This window comes from Danio rerio, chromosome 17 (assembly GCF_052040795.2).
Source record: "Danio rerio strain M-AB ecotype USA chromosome 17, GRCz13ab, whole genome shotgun sequence".
Lineage (NCBI taxonomy): Eukaryota > Metazoa > Chordata > Actinopteri > Cypriniformes > Danionidae > Danio > Danio rerio.
In genome coordinates, this window is record NC_141037.1 from 40,728,754 (window position 1) to 40,752,329 (window position 23,576).

General features: G+C 35.7%; 1 protein-coding gene and 1 long non-coding RNA gene across 3 annotated transcripts in view; both read right to left on the bottom strand.

Moving 5' to 3' along the window:
• The window catches only part of crim1 (cysteine rich transmembrane BMP regulator 1 (chordin-like)), a 260,051-nt gene that overhangs the window by 139,066 nt on the left and 97,409 nt on the right, over nt 1–23,576 (bottom strand).
• LOC147833149 (uncharacterized) lies at nt 15,019–19,709 on the bottom strand. Its single transcript, XR_015513681.1, has 3 exons — nt 18,058–19,709; nt 15,477–17,487; nt 15,019–15,399 (listed from the first exon to the last, which is right to left on the bottom strand). It is a non-coding gene; the product is annotated as an uncharacterized LOC147833149 (long non-coding RNA).

Sequence of the window (23,576 nt, forward strand, 5' to 3'; positions counted from 1 at the left end):
TGTAAATAAATATTGAATAGGAGGTAGGGCTTTCTTTTTGCTCATCATTCCCTCATAGCAAACTAACGGTAAGGGAAGCGTGGTAAAAGAATATTGTTAAACAGAGAAGAACCGCTACTCCAAAGACAGAAGCAAATGGTCAGACTTTGATTGAAGATTACCAAAACAAAGCATTTTTTTTTCAGTGTATTAGCTTGCACATATTCATTGTTCACCTAAAGAATAACAATGTGCGCTAGCAACATAAACATTGCAAATTTTACACAGACTTAGCAGAAAACAACCCTTCCACAACTCCCTTCTCCTCTTAAAACAACAGCAAACATTCAGTTCTCCTTTTTCCTTCCAGCCTTCGCCGTGATTTCTCTTTTGACAATGACAGCTGTTCGCCACTGATCGCATGGACGTGGTTGCCAGGCATCTGCTGCTGAGATGGAAACAGATTGTTACATATAAATTCAATCTGGGAGCAGCCTCGACCCCTGGGCTTATCATACTTTCACCTCCAGGGACGCGGCGGAACACACTCTCTTCGAAATCCAGCCCAGAAACACCTGCTACACTCACACACACGCTCACACTCACTCACACTCATGTCCATTTAGAAAGCAGCAGGTAATCTACACGATTCACGTCAATGACAGAACGTTGGGAAATGAAGTTTCAGACATTGATTATTGTGCGATAATAAGCCTGTTCGTATGGAGCGCTTGAATTTCGCCTGATGAAAAGACCCACTGTGCATAATTATTGCGTATAGAAAAGCTGTTCTTCAAAGCACATCATCAAATCAGCCGTCATTGATGGAGACGGGGATCTGGCTGAAAGCAGCAGGTTGGCTTGGCAGTGTAAAGTCATTACTAGTCGGTGGAGGCTGCAAAGTCCTATGTTGCCGAGGAAAACAAGGGAGATAGTTGGAGAAAAAATAAAACAGCCTATGGAGAATATAGAAAATGCAACAAACTGGAGATAAACAAATAGACAGCTCCTACCAAGTAGACGTCAACAACAAGGATCATGGGCGTGGACGGCCTTCAGTTGGAGCACTATTTTGGCAAAGCTTGTTTGTTTAACTTTTTAGTGTTTGTGTTCCACTAGTTATGGGTAACAGTTAAGTTTAAGGCTTGTATTAAATCCAAATTTATAGTCTTATTGTTCTATTCACAAAATGTGCAGTGGCCCTAACACTTATTCTAACTCTTATAAGTACTAATAATGTAGGAAATTACATTAATTTATTACATCAAATGACTGGCAGCTACGGCTGCCAAACAAAAACCATAAAATTACAGTAAATTTTTTTTTATTAAAATAAAGTGTAAAAAATAATAAATCTACAGATATTTTCATTAAAATATTTAAAGAGAAACACTGTTATTTTACAGACTTTTCCTAGATTTTCCCAGATTTTACTATTTTCCTCGATTATTACGATCAAATCCGTTCAATAAAGTTACACACTAAGAGTTTTACAAAGAAACACTGTTATTTTACAGACTTTTCCTAGATTGAACACCATCAATAAAGTGACTGCACGAAAAGTTCAAAAGAAAACAATGTTATTTAATAGAATTTTCCCTAAATCATTACAATTAAACACCTTTATTAAAATGCCAAGACATGCTCATGGTCGTGGTTTAACAGTTTTGTTTTGGATCAAAAAAGTCTGGACAAAACAAAAAACGAAATACAACTGATTAAATTCTTACAACTTTAAAATTACAGTTGTTTCATTTTATTGAAGGGTATTTATGGTATTGAGTTATATGGAATGGTTCAGTTACAAATTTGAAATGAAATGAAACTGTAACATGGAGGGGACGCTGACAAAGGAGTGCAGATCCAAATGCAGGTTTATTACACAGAGATGGTCAGGCAACAATCAACACAGGGGCAAACAGATGTATGCAGGGAATCCAGTGTCATGGTCAAATAACAGGCAAATGGTCAGTCCTGGCAGCAAACCCCGTAAACAATTAACGAACAACGCTAGGCAAAAAAAAGTGAAACTCGTCATAATGTTCACAGTAACAGTATAACAAGACTTAGCAATTAGTGCATGCATCTGTGCTGCTTTTAAAGTCCATGTAATCAGTTCATAATGATCCTTCGACTGTGTGTGTGTGTGCGCACACGCGCGCACAATCAGCGGAATCCGGAACAGGTGCAAGTGAGCGGATTTTATCAATTACTACATCAATAACTACTGTATTAATAATCTGCAAATTAGGAGTTTGAGATAAAATGCTTAGTTAATGCTTGTTAAAAGGAGGATCTATCTATCTATCTATCTATCTATCTATCTATCTATCTATCTATCTATCTATCTATCTATCTATCTATCTATCTATCTATCTATCTATCCCTTCAACAACCCATCCATTCAAACCTTTCATCACTCTATCGATTCATCCTTTCAACAATCCATCTATCCATCCATCCATCCATCCATCCATCCATCCATCCATCCATCCATCCAACAACCCATCCATTTATCCAACAACCCATCCATTCAAACATTTCATCAATCTATCGATTCATCCTTTCAACTATCCATCCATCAAAACCTATCATCCATCCTCCATTCATTCATCCATCCATCCATCCATCCATCCATCCATCCCTTCAACAACCCATCCAGCCAACCCTATCATCAATCCATCCATCCATCACTTCAACAATCCATCCTACCCTATCTATCAATACATCCATCCATCCATCCATCCATCCATCAATCTATCTATCCAAACCTCCATCCATTCATCCATCCATCCATCCATCCATCCATCCATCCATCCATCCATCTATCCAACCCTTCATCCATCCATCCATCCATCCATCCATCCACCCATCCATCCATCAATCTATCAATCCATAGATCTATCCGTCCATACAACTATCTGTCCATCCATCCATCCATCTATTCATCCATCCAACATTCATCCATCCATCTATCCAACCAATCATCCATACATCCATCTCTCCATACAACTATCCATCCATACATTTATCCGTCCATACAACTATCCATCCATCCATCCATCCATCCATCCATCCATCCATCCATCCGTCCATCCATCCATCCATCCATCCATCCATCCATCCATTCCTTTATCAATCAATCCATCTACCCATCTATCCATTCATTTACCCACAGATCCACCCACCCACCCATCAATCAATCAATCAATCAATCAATCAATCAATCAATCAATCAATCAATCAATCAATCAATCAATCAATCAATCCCTTCATCCATCCATTCTTTCAACTCATTCATCCATTCATTTTGCAACCACTTCTCCTGATTTTTCAAAGTTTACGCAATGTCACTCTTCAACATATTAATTTTATTTATTTTTTTTGGCTCAAACTTGTAACTTTTACAAAGATTATCATATTGGCTGGACTTGCTCTCATTAGTCTAGTTAGCATTTGCCATTCTAAATGTGGAGCAGATTTAAAATAAACCTTTTATTTCTTTTTAAAGTTGCAGATTTAATACAATGTCCCCTAACTATGCCCAAACATCAGCATTACCTCAATATATTCACTCATATCACATTAGTATGATTCAGTGTTTTCAAAGTGTCATCTAAAAATGATCATGACTGTAAAAATAGGCAATGACTGGAATGTAGCTGTAACATACTGTAGAACATACAGTTAGTCTTTAATGGCTGTTTACACAGAACTTGTTTTTGCATTGAAAACACGAGACACAGTCAGTGGAATGTAAAGAGACGCAAGGTTTTGAAATAGGAGTCAAACTTCTTTTAACTTGAGCACATTTTTTGAATGCCGTTTCAGGCACGAGGCTCTGCAAAAGATGTGAGGTGCAGACAAACATGCCTGTCAAACATGTTTACAATGAACAAAAAACTGCTGCTGTTGGTTTGATACTTCATGTTTACATGACAATGACAGACATAAAGGTGCTGCTATTTTCTTTGTTTTCACAAAACCTTTACTTTCAATAATAGCCCGCAGCCTTCATTATACTTGCAATTATTTTCAGTTTACCTCTGAAAGTGAATGTCTAGAAACAGTTAGCCTTTCTTGGTAAATATAAAGATTTAAGACAAATCTGTGCAACATTTGCCATAATATTTTGTACATCTAGATGTTTTGAATGGCATGAGCCTGAATAACAAGCAATTATTACTTCTAAAAAATGTCACAAGGTGCAACATGTTTTTATTTTGGAAGCATTTTTCTAACATCATTCTGTTTGTGCCCACGAAAGAGCATCTCGATACTGCTTGACAGCCCTCACACTGTTAAATGTCATGTGTTTTTCTTTTTTGGTTTGAAGAATAAATCTCAATTTTGGATGACTTCAGTCTTGTTGTGGGTCTCTATTATTCTCCACCTACATCACAGATGAGTCAGCTGAGCAGAACAGACTCATGACAGACTTGACATGACGGGATTACATGTATGAAAAATATATGTGTAAAATATCAATAAATATAAACAGATAATAATACATCATGGTTTTGTAATCATTTGGATGCTGGTGAATTTATTTATACTAACAAATAATATGTTTTTCTCTACAATCATTTGTGTACAATCACAGCTGTGTTTATGATAGCTATCAAATGATGAATTATGAATTTTTCAAATCTGTCAATCCACTTTCATATTTGAAGAACTATGAGTTGATATTTTAAACCGTGGAAGTGCATATATATATATATATTTTTTAAAGTCAAGAATCCGTTAAATTTATCAGATTTGACAGTAAAACATTTACAAAAGTTAAATTTTTTTAAATGATGCTGTTTTTTCACTTTTTCAATTCATAGATTTTCGATAATATGATGGTTTTAATAAATATACATATACATATACACAACAATATTATTTATATTGTTTAACTGTAATTTACTCTCCTGCCTGCCTGAATTGCTGGAATGTTCCACAGTTTGAACATATGGCTTTTACTCTCTTTTCGCCATCTATGTTAAGCTGATTTGCTACATTCTACATTGTAAAAAATGCTATAGAAATAAAGACGAAATTATTTGTATAATTTTGAAGTAGATCTCTTTCCAAAACATCAAAACATTTCTTACCAACCCTGATGTTTGGAACAAAATAGTTTTTATTTAATTCACTAAAGCATAATGCGATATATACACTATCTAACAAAAATCTTATCTTCAATACCAGTTGTAAGAGAAACAAATAATAACTTGATATCCCAATCCCAATACTACCCCTTAGCCCTTCCCCTTACCACTACCCCTCGTTTTGCACATTCCCGTAAAGGGGTAGGGGAGTCCCAATTTTCTTTAGCTTAAAGGCGTAGGACTGAGGGGTAGGGGAACAAAGATTTTTCAGGACCACACTCGAAACCAAGCGATAAGAAAATTTCCCACACTGTAACCCTATTGTTGTCTTTACTTAAACAATCAAGTTACTGAACATTACTTAAAATTTAGCATTTTGGTAGAATATAAGTTAATTTAACGTATATACAATAAAAAATGCTAAAAAAATTAAGATTTCAAGTATAGAAAGCTCAAAATCACAATTAATCCTTTGAAAAAAATGGCTAGTTTTTAATGTAGTCTTGACTGTAAAATTTTAATATGTGCAACCTTTTAGTGCCTGTCTTTTTTAATCAGAAAACAAGGCCTCATTTATAATTATTCACCGTAATGAGAATAAATGGCTACTTATTTTTCTTTTAAACATTTTTTTTCATAGTATATAATTACACACACAGGCACACACAGAACCGAACAATTTAAGTATAATCTACCAAACCGGCAAGTTAAATAAAAATTAAATATGCAAGTTTAGGGAGACTACGTTACTCAATTAAATTGAGGAAACGAGTTTACTCAATTAATTTTGTTCAGTCAACTTATTAGGGTTTTTAGTGCAGAATACACCAGTCACAACGGCAGGATAGCTGCACCTGAAGATAAGGAGATCCACAAATTAGCAAAATAATAATAATAATAATCATTGTGAATTTTTGCACGTTTTAATATATTCATAACCACATCCGTGTTTTACCTTCATGTTAAAAAAAAATCTGTCAAGTTTGGTGAAGGGAAAATTAGGTTTGGGGTTATATTCAGTATGGGGACATGCAAGAGATCTGCAGAGTGGATGGCAACATCAACAGCCTGAGGTTTCAAGACATTTATGCAGCCCACTACATTTCAAACCAAATGAGAGGGAAAATTCTTCAGCAGGATAGCACTCCTCATACTTCAGCCTCCACATCAAAGTTCCTGAAAGCAAAGAAGGTCAAGGTGCTGCAGGATGGGCCAGCCCAGTCACCAAACATAAACATTATTGAGCATGTCTGGGGTAAGATGAAGGAGGAGGCGTTGAAGATGAAGAATCTTGATTAACTCTGGGAGTCTTGCAAGAACACTTTCTTTGCCATTCCAGATGACTTTATTAATACGATACTTGAGTCATTGCAGAGATTTATGGATGGAGTCCTCTAAGCTCATGGGAGCCATACATTTTGGTAAAATAATCATAATCTAAAGGCATTTGTCTTTCATATAAGCCACTTCTGATGCCAAATGATCAACTAGAAGTCAAACTTATTATTTGTTGTTCTTAAAACATGAATAGGCAACAATACTTCTGCCAGGTAATGTGGTACAGTATATTATAAGTATTTTATGTCATATATATTTCAGTATGCCTAAAGACATGCTTTTGTCCTTCACAATCAACATTCAGAAATGTGCATATCCCCGTTTCCCTCTTATATTCCTGTGATCTCTGCAGGAAACTAATTAATCATACAGGTATGACACAAAAGCATAACTATGTTCTGTGTTGAATTTATGCTACTTAATATAGAATTACGCAATATATCCAGCTAATACCAAACGCAGGCTTTTCTTTGAAAAAGAAAAAGCTCCATCTCTGAACTCAAAGGCATGGAAAAGTGGTGCGTTTTATCATGCAGAAATTAATTTACGACATCAGTTAAACTCTGATTTACCTTCCCACATGTCAGCGATCAATTTAAATGCAAAACGACAGAGAGAGGTTTGATGAAATGTAAATAAGGAAGGTGAAAGATCAGCCTTCTCAGCCTAAGGCAAACAAGAATGAGGAATGATTTGAGACGGTTCGTGTTTTTCTTCACTGATGGAAGCAGCTCTGAAAGAACCCAGACACATCTGTACACAGCGCGCAGTTAAAGCACATTAACACTGGACTAAGTAGAGCTCTTTTCCAAAAACCCACTGAGCTGGCTGTCTGTATATAGAGGCAGATCTTGTTTTGACGATATTTTTAGGCATGATATATAGCATTATCATTGACCATTTGATATCAACCTGCAGAGAAATATATAAAAGATTGTCAGTCACATTAATCTGCACATGCTTTTTTCCCTTAATAGACATCATACTCCCTTGCAAATACGGCAAGAAATGCAATATATGTTTTGCAAAAATGCTGTCACGTTGTATTTTTTCATGAGCCTAGGTTACTTAACGTGGGGAAATGGGGGAAATAGATAATAAATAAGCATTTATTCCATTCTCAAAAGTATCAAAATGGTTATATAAATACTATTTTTTATAATATATTTATATATATTATATAAGTATTTATAAAGTAATCTTAAATCACCGTTGTAAAAATATAGTCTTTATTATTAAGTTGTTTCATTGCCATTAGGATTCTTTAGCATTCACAAAATCTTTTCGTGTTACGGAAAAATGACTTTAAGGGTAAAATATTCTTCGGACTATTAAAATTTTAAACTAATAAATGAATGAATGTGTCTTTTTTTAAAAAGCAGAATAAGTATGATTTTTTACATTAAAATATCCCAGAACTACTAAAACATGTTTTATATTTTGTTGACTTGTATCTACTTATAATACCTGTCACGGCGATGTATGCAGGAAAAAACAGAGGTGAGGATCCAGATGGAGCCAACAAAGGACCAAAACACACAGACTTCATGGAAGCAAGCCTGGCTCATTCTGATTATGTACCCCTATATACATTTCTGGAGAGAGCAAAATACATCCCAGGAGCTACGATTTTTTTTTGTTGTTGTTGTTCTTGTCATTTTTTTTCAAATCTCTCGTGACTGGTATTCGCGCCTGCTGTTATCACGTAAATCCACTAAAGGCCGCTGTTGACTGGCTCACTGACTGACTGACCAACCGTCCGATGCCCTTCCCCTTCGCTAAACCCAACAGCAGTGGTTTGAAAAGCAACCCAGAAAAAGAAAATCCCTTGCCTGATTTGTGGAGACAGTTAACTCAAATATTAACAAGAAAATAAGGGTAAACTAAGGTGACGGAGTGACATAAAATCCCTAAACTGAAATATGCAACAGCAGAAACCACGATGTTTCATTATCCCAAATGTTTAGGGGATATAAAAATGGAAACATCAACGATGCTTTAATATTTCATGTGTGTGTTTTATTCGACTGCACGGAGCAGCATTATAACAGAACTCTAAAATGTATTTAGCAAGATAAAAGATCTTACTAAAAGACAAGATCAACCGGAAGTGCCATGTTAAAAGCTTTCATCTCTCATCTCTCTGGAAGTTTCGTTTTACCACAAAGGCTTTCAACATAATGTTGCATCAATATGTTATGATAATATGTTTGAATACTTTAGCTCATCCATGAACATAGGATGTCCAATAGGATGTAATGAAGACCATAACTCCCCAGATTCCACACTCAGTCATGGCGTCATTAAACTACACCTTTGCTTGTTGTTAACACATGCCCTCTAGCAATGAAAATTACATACAGTGCCTTTAAAGAGGTGGTTACTATCAGTCAGTGTAGCTGTGTCAGAGAAAGCGGCTGTATAGAGAGACACTGCAGCGCTGCTGAAGATTGTGGGTTTTGTGGCTAAATTGTTAGCGGTGCCGAACAGCATTTCCACATCCTTTTGTACGTCCTTGCTACAACATGCCATTAATGCTAGAAACTGTGCATTTAATAGATCAATTTTAACAAATAAACATACTTATAAGTTGTATAACTGGGAGAGATACTAAAATCTGTCCTTTGTAAAATGCTAGCTATATATCGTTTATAACATAATTAAAATTAAACTGTTAGCTCTTCTCTCTTAGTGTCGTGTCCTTAGTAAGCCCAAATACAAAAACAGTAAAAGCTCTGTGGAAAAGCAGGGTTTGGACGGCACTTTAGCTTTCTGTGCTGTAACATTATAGTGCCTCTGGCCACGCCCCTATGCTGCACAGGCTGTCTGATCATGATGTATGCATATAACCTAAAGCGTTTCTAATCTCACTAGCCCGGATGTGTTTTTTTTTTTTTTTTGTAGCTCTCAAACTTCATTTGTTGTTGGCTTTGATAAGTTATTTGAGGAATTTCAAACTTCTCCTCAATGACCTAAATTTAAAATTGAATTGTTTCTTATGGTTGGTGTAACTAGTTCTTGATGACTTTACTTGGGAATCATTACTGGCCGTACATATTCATTACTGCAATAAAACTAAATGTGAAGGATTCTATAATTTTATAAGAATAATATTTTATGCCACAACAGTAAAATCCCAAAGATAACAATGACGGTTGCTTTGTCCTTTGCTTTCAAATGTTCATCCATAAAGCTTTTTGTTTTGCCTCTTTGCGAGACAACAGCTTTATAAACCAAGCCACTGATGTATGGCAAGCGTTTCATCTTCAAATTATATGCAAGTCAAACTCAAAGCCCTCGCAAGGATGGAGTTTGTGTGAATCGTTTACTGTGAAACAAGCTGCTCTGAGACACTGATAACTTTTGAGCTGCTCACATCAAAACATCACACCGCTGTGCATATTTAATTACGACACAACACTTTGCCATTTAAAAAGGGAACATTTGCTCACTATTTACTGACCCCTCAAGCAGCCCCAAACCTTTAAGAGTTTCCTTCTTCTGCTGAACACTTAATAAGATAGTTTAAAGAAAGCTGAAAACCTGAAACAATTGACTTTCAAAGCAGGAAAACAAATAGTATGGAGGTCAGTGGTTACAGGTTTACAGATTCTTCAAAATATATTCCCTTGTGTTTAACAGAAGAACAAGTAGGTGAGTAAATAGTGGCAGAATCTTACATTTTAAGTGAATTATCCCTTTAATAATCATGCTATACCATATTGCATTTTCAGAATTATTTGTTGGAATTATTAATGAAAATCTGGACACACCTAAGCGAAGGTGAATGGTAAGAGTTCAGTACATGGTAATGACATCTGTCTCAAACACCGTTGGTTCCTCATTCTCATGTAAATTCTGTGAAATCCCAGTGAAAAACAGATCAATTGGAACAAATCACTAACTCATTCAAAATCCACATGAGATAATTAATATGCACACCCCAGGCCATGTTTGATTGGCCAAAATATCTTTTAGTGAGATTACAACAATGCTATTTTTTGTTGCTTTTTAAGTTTATTTAAGCTTGCATTGTATTTACTTTGTATGCGGGACTCTAATTTTGAAAAATGAACATGCTTAAGGGAAAGGCACAGTAAGATAAGGTTTTATGAAGCAGGCAGCCATGCATGATCTGTTCACAGCTCAACAGAATGCAAAAGGCGGGGTATATGTTTTATAAATGTATTCAATGCCACCCTAAAAAGGCATATGGTTTGTTTAGTTTATAATCTTTGTCACCTGCCAACTGGTGCATAACACTAGCAGTGTTTTTATCCACTGATCCACTTATTCCCACCCATGCTCATTATGGATATGTACCCAGGTCTACACTTCTGGGGAAAGTGAAAAACATAACTGAATTTACGTACATGGCGGAAATATCATAGTACAATGCATTGTTTGGGAAATTAACAATGTAGTGATGAGCGTTTCCCAAAATCGTAGTTTCTCTGTCACAGATCCATTAGCTCGAGAGGTGTAGCAGCAAGCGTAAAAGTTTGCAACGCAGTTTGCGAATGTTCGTTGGAACGATGGATTTGGAAAGTGCTAAATCAACGAACTATGTTTGTTATGTGGAACTTGAGATCTAAGTTGGTTCACGTTGGTTTTGGGAAACCCCAGACCAGCTTGCTGTCGACTTACTGACTGACTAACCAACCCACCCCCGTCTCGTAACCCAACCCATAGTGTTTTCAAAAGCAATCTAGAAAAAGAAAAGCAGTCATGGTCATATGATTTCACTACGTTTTCAGCCTGTTGTTTATTTTTTTATTTATAATGATATTTGGAACCGTTCTTCACTGGACTCGAACACCATCATTGCGGTAAACTCAACTCCATGTTCTTAGTTTATCGGCATACCCAACGAGCTACTGCAACGAGCCATCCACATTAAGGTAAGCAGTCAGTGGTAAAAAGAAAGGCAACAAAAGCCGTTAGCGGCATCACACAGCCCTGTAGCATTTGTTTTAAAGATGTAACGCAGCCATACATACCTCTGGCTTCATAATTTGTGCTCTCCAGAAGTGTAGACAGGGGTACGTATCCACAATGAGCCTGTGTTGGTTTATGTACGTTTTAGAATATCACTATAACTAAATGTTTTATCAAATAATAAAAGATGTTCATAAACTCAACAGACGATGTGATTGGACAACTAGTCTAATCAGGGAACCAATCTGATGTGTGTCAAGTCAAGCTGTCAGTCAAGCTTGCATCAGCTATCAGTCAGATGTTTATGATGTGCACCGATTCGTTCTTGACAACAGTCACATTTAAATCACACTTTCAGTCTTTTTACAGTTGAAGTCAGAATTATTATCCCCCCTGAATTATTAGATCGCTTGTTTATATTTTTCTTCAATTTCTGATTAACTTAGAGAAGATTTTTTTCAACACATTTCTAAACATAATATTTTTAATAACTCTTTCTTTACTAAGTTAATTAGGTTAACTAGGCAGGTTAGGGTAATTAGGCAAGTTATTGTATAACAGTGGTTTGTTCTGTAGATTATCGAGAAAAATATAGCTTAAAGGGGCTAAAAAATTTGTCCTTAATATTGTATTTAAAAAATTTAAAAACTGTTTTTATTCTAGCTGAAATAAAACAAATAAGCCTCTAGAAGAAGAAAATATTATCAGACATACTGTGAAAATTACCTTGCTCTGTTAAACATCATTTGGAAAATATTTAAAAAAGAAGAAAACAATTTGAAGGGGGCCAATAATTCTGACTTTAACTGTATGTATATATAACATCTTACATAATAATTTTCGCAACCATGACACTGCATCCAAACACACGATATCATTATAATAATAATGATTCCTTACATTTACATAGCACTTTTATGGATTCTCAAAGCGCTTTACTCATTGGGGGGAATCTCCTCATCCACCACCAGTGTGCAGAATCCATCTGGATGATGCGACGGCAGCCATATTGCACCAGCACACCACACACAATTTGGCCAGGATGCCGGGGTTAAACCCCTACTTTTTAAAAACCTAACAACTTTTTTGATTTTTAACAACCAGAGAACTCGGTTTAACTCATATCCTTGAAAGATGGCACTCACCAAAGAGTATAGAGTCCACTTCACTATACTGGGGCATTAGGACCCACACAGACCACAGGTTGAGCGCCCCCTGCTGGCCTCACTAACACAACTTCCGGCAGCAACCAAGCTTTCCCATGTGGTCTCCCATCCAGGTACTGATCGGGCACAGCCCTGCTTAACTTCAGTGTGCGACCATGTGAGAGTTGCAGGATCTAGCTGCCGATTAATTATTGAAGCACAACGTATTTACTGTTGAAGAAAAAAATAAGTGGTTTCTCAGCTCACAGACATCATTTATTCGTATTATTTTTATTATTCATAGTTTTCCAGGACTTGATGATTATTTTTCTCTTGAACACATGGACACTGTGTTTTATTCACAAAAGTTAAATGTTTTATGCAATACATAAACCATGTGCATAAATAAAATTTGGTGTTACATTTGGTGTTAATTAAACCCAGTTTTCCCCCTGCAAAATCCCCTATTGGAAAGAGTGCAAGACATCGCAAAGCATTTCCCCTCATATTTTCACACTGGATCCAGATTAAACCAGCAGAGAGCATCCATGAAGAGAAATGAATCAAAAATGAGCGTACATGGATATGGCCCTCGGATGACTCATTACCGGCGCTGGTTAATTGAGACAGTCAGAGAGAGCTCTCAACAGTCCAACAACTATCCACTCCACAGTACCGCGGCCCCTGAAGAACATCGCTGACACACTTCAACCAAGCCATTACACACATCTGGCTTTGGAGAGCCTGTAATGGTCCACATCTGTAGCGCGTGCATGCCCAGCAGTGAGGGTGATTGAAGAGCACACATCCACCGGCGCACACACACACGTTATGCCACAGTTCGCATTTGCTGTGTAAATCATGGCATGCTCGGAGGTGCTGTTAGCACATAATCATCATCGAGCATCCGTATGGACACGGCAACACTTTGTCCCTGTGTCCTGTTTCTTTGGCAACCATTTACGAGTGTGTTTGGTGAGCCCTTGCACACCGAGGTGAGAAACATCTTAACACATTTTCAAGATGACCACCTAAAACATTAGGCGGAACAGCAGTTGCTGTATGAAAGAGAGTGTTTCTTTCCCCTCCAAAAATAGCATGAGTACACTTTGATTCAGCGTTCATGAATTATCCTGTAGGAGTGTTAATTCTGACAAAAAGAACTCTTGTTTATCATTGCTAAATAATACTTTTTCATCATTACTCAAAATGATTCACATTCAATGATCAAGACCTATAAAATTAGCTATTAATGTGATAATGAAAGGTTAAAGGGACAGTTCACCCCAAAATGAACATTCTGTCTTCATTTACTCATACTTTACATGTAAAATGTAGCCATATGTACGTTTCTGGAGACCACAAATTATGTATCCAGAGGCATGTATGGCTGCATTTCGTTTTTAAAACGACTGATAGGGGGCGGTATGGAGCCATTCCTTTTCACGCTAACTAGCTGACTGCTTACATCCATACGGACAGCTTTCCCGCTGTAACCAGTTTGTCCCATTAGCTCGCCATGTACGTTAGCAGATTTGAGATTAGAGAGGAGTTGACTTTAACGACAGGGTTGCAGAATGCAGGTAAAAAAAGAATCCAAGAATCCCAAAAAATGTAATAATCAAGTAAATAACAGGGTGAGAATGTAAAATCTGAAAATGCGGTAAAAATCAGATGAGGGCTTTTCTTTTTCTGGATTGCTTTTGAAAATTGTTGGTTGGGTTTAGGGAAGGAGGAGGCTGGGTCAGTTCATCAGCCAGTCAGTCAGTCATTCAGCCTGTCATTCAGTCAGTCAGCAATGGTCTTTGGTGGAACAGCAGCATGGCACTCGCGAGAGAAATTTGAGATCTCAAAAAGCGTACACAGCGACCTCTTGTGGATTTGCAAAAACAAAAACAGCAAAAAACGTACCAGAAATGTATATGGAGGTGTGATTTTAGAATGAGCCTTGGGTTGTTTACATCAGTGGTGCCCCATCTTTTTATCATCGCAGACCGGTCAACGCTTCACAAATTTACTGCGAACCAGGGGGGCATTTGTTTTTAGGTTGCTAGGCGACCTAGGCGAGGATGACAAGCTGACATTGCTGTCACTCTGATACAAGCTTTATTTATGGAGAAAATTAAAAAGCACTGGAGTGTTCGGGTGTTCTGTGTTTGTCTGAGATAATTAGTCTACCAAAATGTGTATATTCCATACAAAGTATGAAGCTGATCAGTAATTTGTTGTCACATAACTTGCAGTGCGCTCGCAGCGTTTATTCAACAGGGAGTGTCTGAAGGTTATGCCGCTTGTGCGCGCAAGCCGCACACCTTTATTGGAAAAAAGAAACTTGTGTGAACTCTAGAAAAGCTGCAATATGCGAACATCATTTGCGATCTCCAGCAATTAGTCTTCTTGCACAGTCATGGTGTATTCACCTGATTTGTTGACAAAAGGGTTGCGGATCTATCCCTTGGCAGTTTGCAGGTCCTCCATTGGGCCTTTCCCCTAAAGATGTCTATTTTTTTTTTCATTTTGCTGCTTGTGGGTTAAATTTGGGCCCTAAAGATATAAGCGAGAGAATATAGTCATTTTCCAAAATAAAAATTTTTCAAAATAAAAGGCTGTTCAGACTCAGATAATAAATAAAACCGTAATAATTAATTATTTATTTTGTGGCCCAGTACCAATTAAGATTTTAAAATTGATTTATTAATTACTTATTAATTAATTAATTAATTTTTTTTTTTTTTTTATTGGTTCTTGGCCCGGTGGTTGAGGATCACTGCTTTACATGTTTCAAACCTTTATGAGTTTCTTTGTTCTCTTGAATACAAAAGAAGATATTTGGAAAAATGTTGGAAACCTGTAGTCATTCACTTCCATAGTATTTATTCCCCCATCATAGTAATCGTTCACTTCCATAATAATTGTTCACTTCCATAATAATTGTTCACTTCCATAATATTTGGTCACTTCCATACTATTTTGTCACTTCCATACTATTTGGTCAGTTCCATACTATTTGGTCAGTTCCATACTATTTGTTTTTTTCCTATTATGGAAGTCATGTGTCACTGGTTTTTAGGTTTCTTCAAAATATATTTTTGTGTTCAACAGAAAAAAAGCTCATAAAAAGTGAGTATCCTTTCATTTTTAGGTAAACTATCCCTTTAGGTTTTATAATAGTAGTAATAATGACATTTATTTATATATACTCTATAAATAGGCTTTATTACCTCAATGTTGGGTCAAATATGGATAAACCCAACATTTTTTAACATTTAATTTAAATGACATTTTGGTCACTTTATTTTAAGGTACAATTATCACAAATAACAAATAATTACCCATGGCTTGTGCCATGTTAAAATCCTAATTTGCTGCTCATGAATGGTTATTATCGTAGTTGTTTGTTTTAGGTATTAGGCACGATTAGGGATGGTAGACTTTCATCTTCGCATTTTCTTTTTCATTTTTATAACTTACTACTTAGCACATTTGACTAATTATGAGTTCTAAAGCCACAAACAGAAACATTTTGTGCCTGTGTAATTGGTCTTTGCCCATCTACATGTGAGCCCTTGCACAAAGAGGTGAGAAACATTTTAGCACATTTTTAAGATGACCATGTACAACATTAAGCAGGATTAATAATAATAATAATAATAATAATAAAACTGTGTTTGTGTGTGAGGGACATTTTTCTTTCATAGGATACTGCAGTATGAATCCACTTTGAATCAGTAATCATAATCTACAGATCAAAATCTTATGTTGCACTGATTACTTTCTATCATTACAGGGTTTAGCATATCACTGCATAGCAAGTTTCACCACTAAATGATCAAAACAAAACCAAAACCATGACAAAATCTCAAAGCATCTGCTCTATAAAGCAAAATAAAAAAGGCCAGTACACATTCAACAGTGATTTTTGATACAATTTGTATAAAATAGCGAAACAGAAATGTGATGTCATTGACAGACGGAACAATAATGTTTCTCAATAAAACTGCCGATTTCTCTGAACTCTATAATCATTGGAAACATTTAGGATAATGGAGTCTATTTTAGGTACATAATATCAGACTATGTTCCCTGGTATACTAATGCACTACCAGTCGAGCTTCACAAATCCTGACTTTTCACATAAATGAAAGGTTGACAATAGGTTGACAATAGGATGCCTTCAGGATGCCTTACATCCAGTAGGGGCACTTTAGTAAATGCTTCTACTAGTCAAATGTCACACAGCACAGGTTGTTTGTTTTTTAATTATCCTGTAGGTGTGTTGATTCTGTCAAACTGAATACTTGTTTATCATTGCTAAATAATACATTTTTACCATTACTCAAAATGATTTACATTCAATGATCTACAAAAACATAGCTTTTATTGTAATAATGAAATAATAAAGGGACAGTTCACCCCAAAACGAGCATTCTGTTTTTACAGTTTTTCTTGTTTGCTTTGACCTGGTTAAAGAAACTAGGTTCCACTTCATTTTCATTTTAACTATCCCAGCAGAGCAAAAGACCGGTCTTGCAAATGTGTAAACTCTTTCTCATTGGGTTGACACATTTTCCCCACCATATTTCAAAACAGCTAACACGGATGTCATTCACGCAGTCCAAACTCCATTGTTTTAGTTATGGTAACCAAACAGAAACCATCTATTCTTAACTATTAGAAACTACCAACATCAATATGAATTCAGTGAAGCACCGGTTTGACACAACTTCACACAAATCTTCAAAAAGCAATCCGTCTGCAAACCTTATAAAACGGTGGAAGGTCTGTGTTGTTCTGTGACAGCATGGATGGAGGAGGTCAATAGTGGCTATGTCTTATACTCCCAATAGATTTGACTGTATATTGGTTTACATGTGTTTTCTCTAATATTTACAGTATTTTATTACTTTTGTCTGTTTTTACAGTATTTCAGATTTCAGCCACAGTTTGAAAATTGTCATGAATTCAATATAAATGTAACCAAAGCATTTCTTATTCTGGATTTACAGTTTTTCTAGTTTGCTTTGACCTGGTTAAAGAAACTAGGTTCCTCTTCATTTTCATTATCACTATCCCAGCAGAGCAGAGGACCGGTCTTGCAAATGTGTAAACTCTTTCTCATTGGGTTGACACATTTTCCCCACCCTTTTTCCAAACAATTAACACAGATGTCATTCAAGCAGTCCAAACTCCATTGTTTTAGTTTTGGTAACCAAACAGAATCCATTTATTCTTAACTTTTAAAAACTACCAACATCAGTATGAAATCACTGAAGCACCGGTTTGACACTCCTTCACACAAATCTTCAATTAGCCATCATTCTGCAAACCTTATAAAAACGATGGAAGGTCTGTGTTGTTCTGTGCCAGCATTGATGGAGTAGGTCAATATGGCTATGTCCTATAATCCCAATAGTTTTGACTGTATATTAGTTTACATGTGTTTTCTCTAATTTTTACAGTATTTTATTACTTTTGTCTGTTTTTTTATATACAGTATTTCAGTTTTCAGCCACAGTTTGAAAAATGTCATGAATTCAATATATATTCAATCAAAGCACATCTTATTCTTGATCCAATTCTTTGCAAAAAGGCAAATTTGACAGCCCAAATAGAGACAACAAATGCCATTGGCTATAAGCTACAATGGCAAGCAATGGTGGTGCATTTTGAGTTCTGTATTTTGTATTTTGTTGTCCATTGTGTAATGATTAATTGAAAGAGCTCATATACTTGTTTGCAAGTTGTGTTGTTTGAAGGTAAAACTAGCTTTGGTTGCATATTTTAAATGTTTTGACACGGTATGTGCCTTTTGCCAGCAAAATGTGTCATTTTGACCATAAGTGCCGCTGTTTAGGCCTGTGTGTAAACTGTTTTGAAAATGTGGAGTTTCAGTTGACAACTACATCCAAGCAATCAAGAAAAACTGTATTTACTTATTGCATTATGCTGAGGGGTGTCAAAAGTATAGCCACTTTCCCCAAAAAAGTAATAATTTTCATTGCAAACTGTAACCTGCATCATTGTATAAAAAAACATAATGACACATTTCTGGAATGAAACCACCAAAGGAAATAAACTCCAATGGATGTTTCCATGACAGATGGCATCCTGTCACTTACACGCTTCAATATTTTGGCATCTACATTGAAATGTATTTCAAATCCTCTGAATTATCATTCCATATGTGTACAGACACTGTTGAAACGGCGCTAACTATATAACTTTTTTGGCATCTCCTGTATGTAAACAAGCTACAGGAATGCCAACAGTTTAACAGCAGTGAATTAAAATGCATTTTATCTAGAAAGAAAATGAGTAAACCAACACTTACGACAAGTTCATACTCATTATTAAACACAACCGAAATGTATTTAAAAGCATATAATGATCAATACAATTGTGTTAGACATGTTTATGTCCAGCACCCTGCATTGACAGCTATGGCGAAATGTTAATTTTCTACAAGGCTATAGTTCAGATCCTCCAGGGCTGGTTGAAAGATGGTTTGGTTGAGCAGACGATGAGAAAACGAGGCGAGAGCGAGAGCGAGGGAGAAAATTGAGGGGAGTTCAGGGACCGGTTTTACAGCCAGATAACTCGCCTTCGCTGTGTAAGCCACACACCCCAGTGAGCAGTTTACTCTCCATTAAATGACACAAACACTGACCCACTGCCTGGCCTTCTCTCACAATACAGGCTTCTTTACCACACAATAAGCTCAACATAACAGTCCACTGATGGGGAATCAGTCAGCTAAGTGCCATTGAAAGGATTATTGCAGCTCTCTTGTAAGAACCTGCTCTTTGGAGTACATATCTAGAAATGAGAAAGCCTCACAAAAAAGCACATCAAACTACAGGAAAAAGGGGGCATGACATGGGAAATCAAAATTGCCTAGATTTTTTGCCATTTATGAAATCTTTGTTTTATTAAAATCTATTGTAAGTTTCAACTGTTAAAACATGCTGTTTATTTTAATTAAAGCATTTATTTAATCAAGCTTTAAAAACGACTCGTTTGCAAATAAGCTGGCATGTGATGTCACAGTACACAGACTCCGCCTCCATAGCACAAGATCCTCCTGCTTCGATTTAGTCATTCAATTCCAGTGACTTATCATCAGCTGCTGTTTCATTTAGAAGGACATTAGCCAATCAAAACAATGGCTGTTTACTGACTAACTTTAAAGGCCACGGCCCTTAAATCAGACCTTTTCAAAATAAGGGTCAGAATAGTTGTTAAAAATGACAGCTTTTCTATATGTCTACATCTGTTTTAAGTGTACATTTTATTTTAATATTATAAGTGAACCTAATGGAACATATTATATATATATATATATATATATATATATATATATATATATATATATATATATATATATATATATATATATATATATATATATATATATATATATATACCTAAATGTATGTCATGACCCCTTTAAATGTGTAAATGTTGACCCCAAATACAGGAGAATAGAGAAAAGCCGCCAGGTGTAGTTTTTTGCTTTCACACAAGCCCTATTTTGTGACAATCTGCCCACGGCTGAGGAATAACGCCCAGCGCTGGTAGTGTCTGAAACAACAGCATGGCTGTCTGTCAATGCTGGGCTCCCATTGGCCCCATCAGCAGCTTTTTCATGGAGTGTTAGATTACATGTTCCATGGAGGGCTCAGTTTGTTTGTTTGTTATTGGGTATTTGGAGCTGCTGGGGTACGATGTCTTGTCAAGTGCCTTGCAGACTAGAATAAAGAGCGATTTTTACCCAGTGGAGATAAGTTTGGAATCAGCTGGCGCCACAAAAGGGATTTTTGATGTGGCTCTTATTATTATTTATCTTAATTTAGTTGTGACACTAATTAATATATCTACAAGACAAGCCTTAAACCGTTTAATCTGGAAGCTGGGAAATTAAAGGCTGAGTCAGGGATCCAACCAAGCTTAAAACTGTTACATGTACTTAACTGTACTTACTAACAACATTATACATCATTAAAAAAAGTATACATTTTGTATAACATTATACAAAAATTAACTAGTTAATGTTACATTCTTTTCACATATATAGTAAACAAAACTAAATGAAAAACAAAATTAGGCATTTTATGTACATTTATTATTAATTAAATTAAATACGATCGTCATATAAAGTTATTGTGTATATTTAGAAAACTTAGCTGCTCAATTCTTATGGATACATTTTTTGGACTTCTTTACATACTTTTAAAAAGAGGAACAGACATCTTTCTGATTTGATTTAAATGAACTTAATATAAGTAACATGTGTTCTGAAGATAAACAGATGTTTTATAGGTCTGAAACAACATGAATGTAAGTAATTTATAGTGTGAAGTAATCCTTAATCAAATACAAGTCATGTAAATAAAAGTTTAACCCATTCCGACATGTTGCTACTGCATACATAGAAACAAAACTGGATGAAGAACAAAATGAGGCATTTTTATGTACACTTATTGTAATATATTTGACATAATATTTCAAATAAACATGTTATACAAAAGATGTTTCCCACAGATAAGTTGTGGCTGGAAGGGCATCCGCTGCATAAAAACTTGCTGGATAAGTTGGCGGTTCATTCCACTGTGGCGACCCCGGATTAATAAAGGGACTAAGCCGACAAGAAAATAAATTAATGAATGATACAAAAGTTGCCTAAATTATATACATCATATAAAGTGAAAGTGTCTATTCAGAAAACTAAACTGCTTAATGCTTTGACCTCTTTACAAATGTTTTGAACATACTTTGAAAAGAGGGGCAGACATCTTTCTGATTTGATTTAAACTAAATATGAGCAATATGTATTTTTTAAGATTTACAAAAGTCTTATAGGTCTGAAACCACATGATTTGATCTCTTGTATGGTTCTATTGTTACGTTCTTGAAAGATTTGTTAATTTTGAATAATTCTTTTGTATGAGTCTTCCCAGGTAGTGATTCGTTCATTTGCACACGCACACATTTGTGCAGGTGGAGTAAAAGATGAGATCCTTTTTTGAGTCTTCTATAGGGTTTGAGTCATCGTTCATCACTTGAAAGACAGAAGTCAATCATATGCAGACAGAGCTGGAAGAAGATTGGATCCGTTCATCTCTAGAGTCCTCGGTTTGAGTCGTTCAATCATCACGTGAAAGACAGAAGCCAATCATATGCCTTTAAAGCTGGAAAAAGATCTGTTAATTTCTTGAGTGCTCGAGTTTGAGTCATCTCTTTTTACTTGCTGTCACGTGACGAGCGAACGACTTAAAAACCATAAGGCTCGAAAGGTGAACTAATCATGTCTCCTTTCGGTTCAGAGTGTGTGCTTAGGTTAAGCTTATATGGGACTGTCTGTGTGATGTAAACAAACAACTCAAATTTGTAGACCTGTCAGAAGAGCTGAGCTGACATAATCATAGACAGAGGACCAGGTAAACAACAAATGATTATTTTCTCTTTCATTCTAGTTATGACTTGGTTGAAGTGTGAACAACGTTTAGTGTAGTTGTAGATGAGTTTGGTAGCAACTCGTAACATTCTAATAATATTTTGGCAAATTTAATGAAATGACAAAAAAGATCGTTCACCTCAATAAAAGAGACTCAAAGGTCCAAGTCAATAAAATTATCCAAATTTCCCATCACTAGTGTGAAGTAATCCTTAATCAAATACAAGTTATGAAAACAAAAGTCCATTCATCCTTAAATGTTGCTAGTCTTTTTTATACCACAGCTGCTATTTTTTCCCAACCATACATATTATGAATTTATTGCAGTGCAAACAAAATATATAATTTATAAATACTTTTCATTTTTTTATTACAGTCATATATTCCATTTTCCACATTCTGCAATCTCTTCAATGTATACTTTATTGGCCATGAATGCAGACTGAGAATTTGAGAGAAATTGTACAAGTCAAGGTAGTGTGTTTAGGTTCACAGGCTGCCACAGTAGGTGCTTCCAAGTAAGAAACATTGTCTAGATTTGACAAAGTGTGTGTTTTAATTTTTACTTTAGAAATTTTGTAGTGAGTAAAAAATGACTCCCTGTATATTACTGCTTTCAAAATCCAGTAACACATTAATTTGGGGACATATTCACTTTTCACTTACTTGTTAGTTTGCAAATTAGAGTTTATTAGTAAATATAAAGCACAAGTTAATCTTAATCTTATTCTGCATGACATATTCAGCAACTTTGAAAAGTTTACTATATACCACATATAAATGTCACACACAATTCTATTTAATTTCAGAAATGCCACTTTCAAGAAGTCACATTTTGTCACTTTATATGGAAGTAAGCCACATTTGACTTAAAACAAAACTCTTTAGATTTTTTTTTTGAGCTGGCAATAGCTGTCAGGCCTCATGTAAAGGCATCCATGGGATCAGATCCTGCCAAATCGAGTGCTTTTTTATTTTTGTAAGTGGACTGTGGGCGATCTGTAGGCTGAGGCTAGGAAACATTTAACTTCAGCGAATGAAGTCTCCTCACTTACAGCACCAAGCAGATCAACAACGCTTTTGAGAGAAAAAACTGCTGACGGAAGAGAGATTTGGCAGACTTCTCCAGCGACAGACTGATAGCCACTGCTGTGAAGAGATACTTTCAGCCAGATTAAAACCCGTCCAGACTTATACAGTGCTGACCAGATGATATCTCACTGAAAATATGTGAAATTAAACCTTTTAAGGCTCAAGTTTTACATAAAGACACGTAAAACATAAAATAATAATTGAATAATATCATAAATAAATAATGTCATCATCTGCCCCTTTTTCAGGGCACTAAATGTGGGTTACAGTTTGTTCAGCAACCAAAGATATGACAAGTGCATAAAAAACACAACATAAAAATACAATACTAACAATCAAATTAATCAAATAAAAGCAATTAAAGCCATTAGGTTGCATGTGAAAGACATTAAAGCAATGAACGAATGAATGCATGAATGAATGAATGAATGAAGAAACAACTAAATGAATACAAAGTACCAACCAACCAATCAATAATCAAATCAATCAATCAATCAATCAATCAATCAATCAATCAATCAATCAATCAAT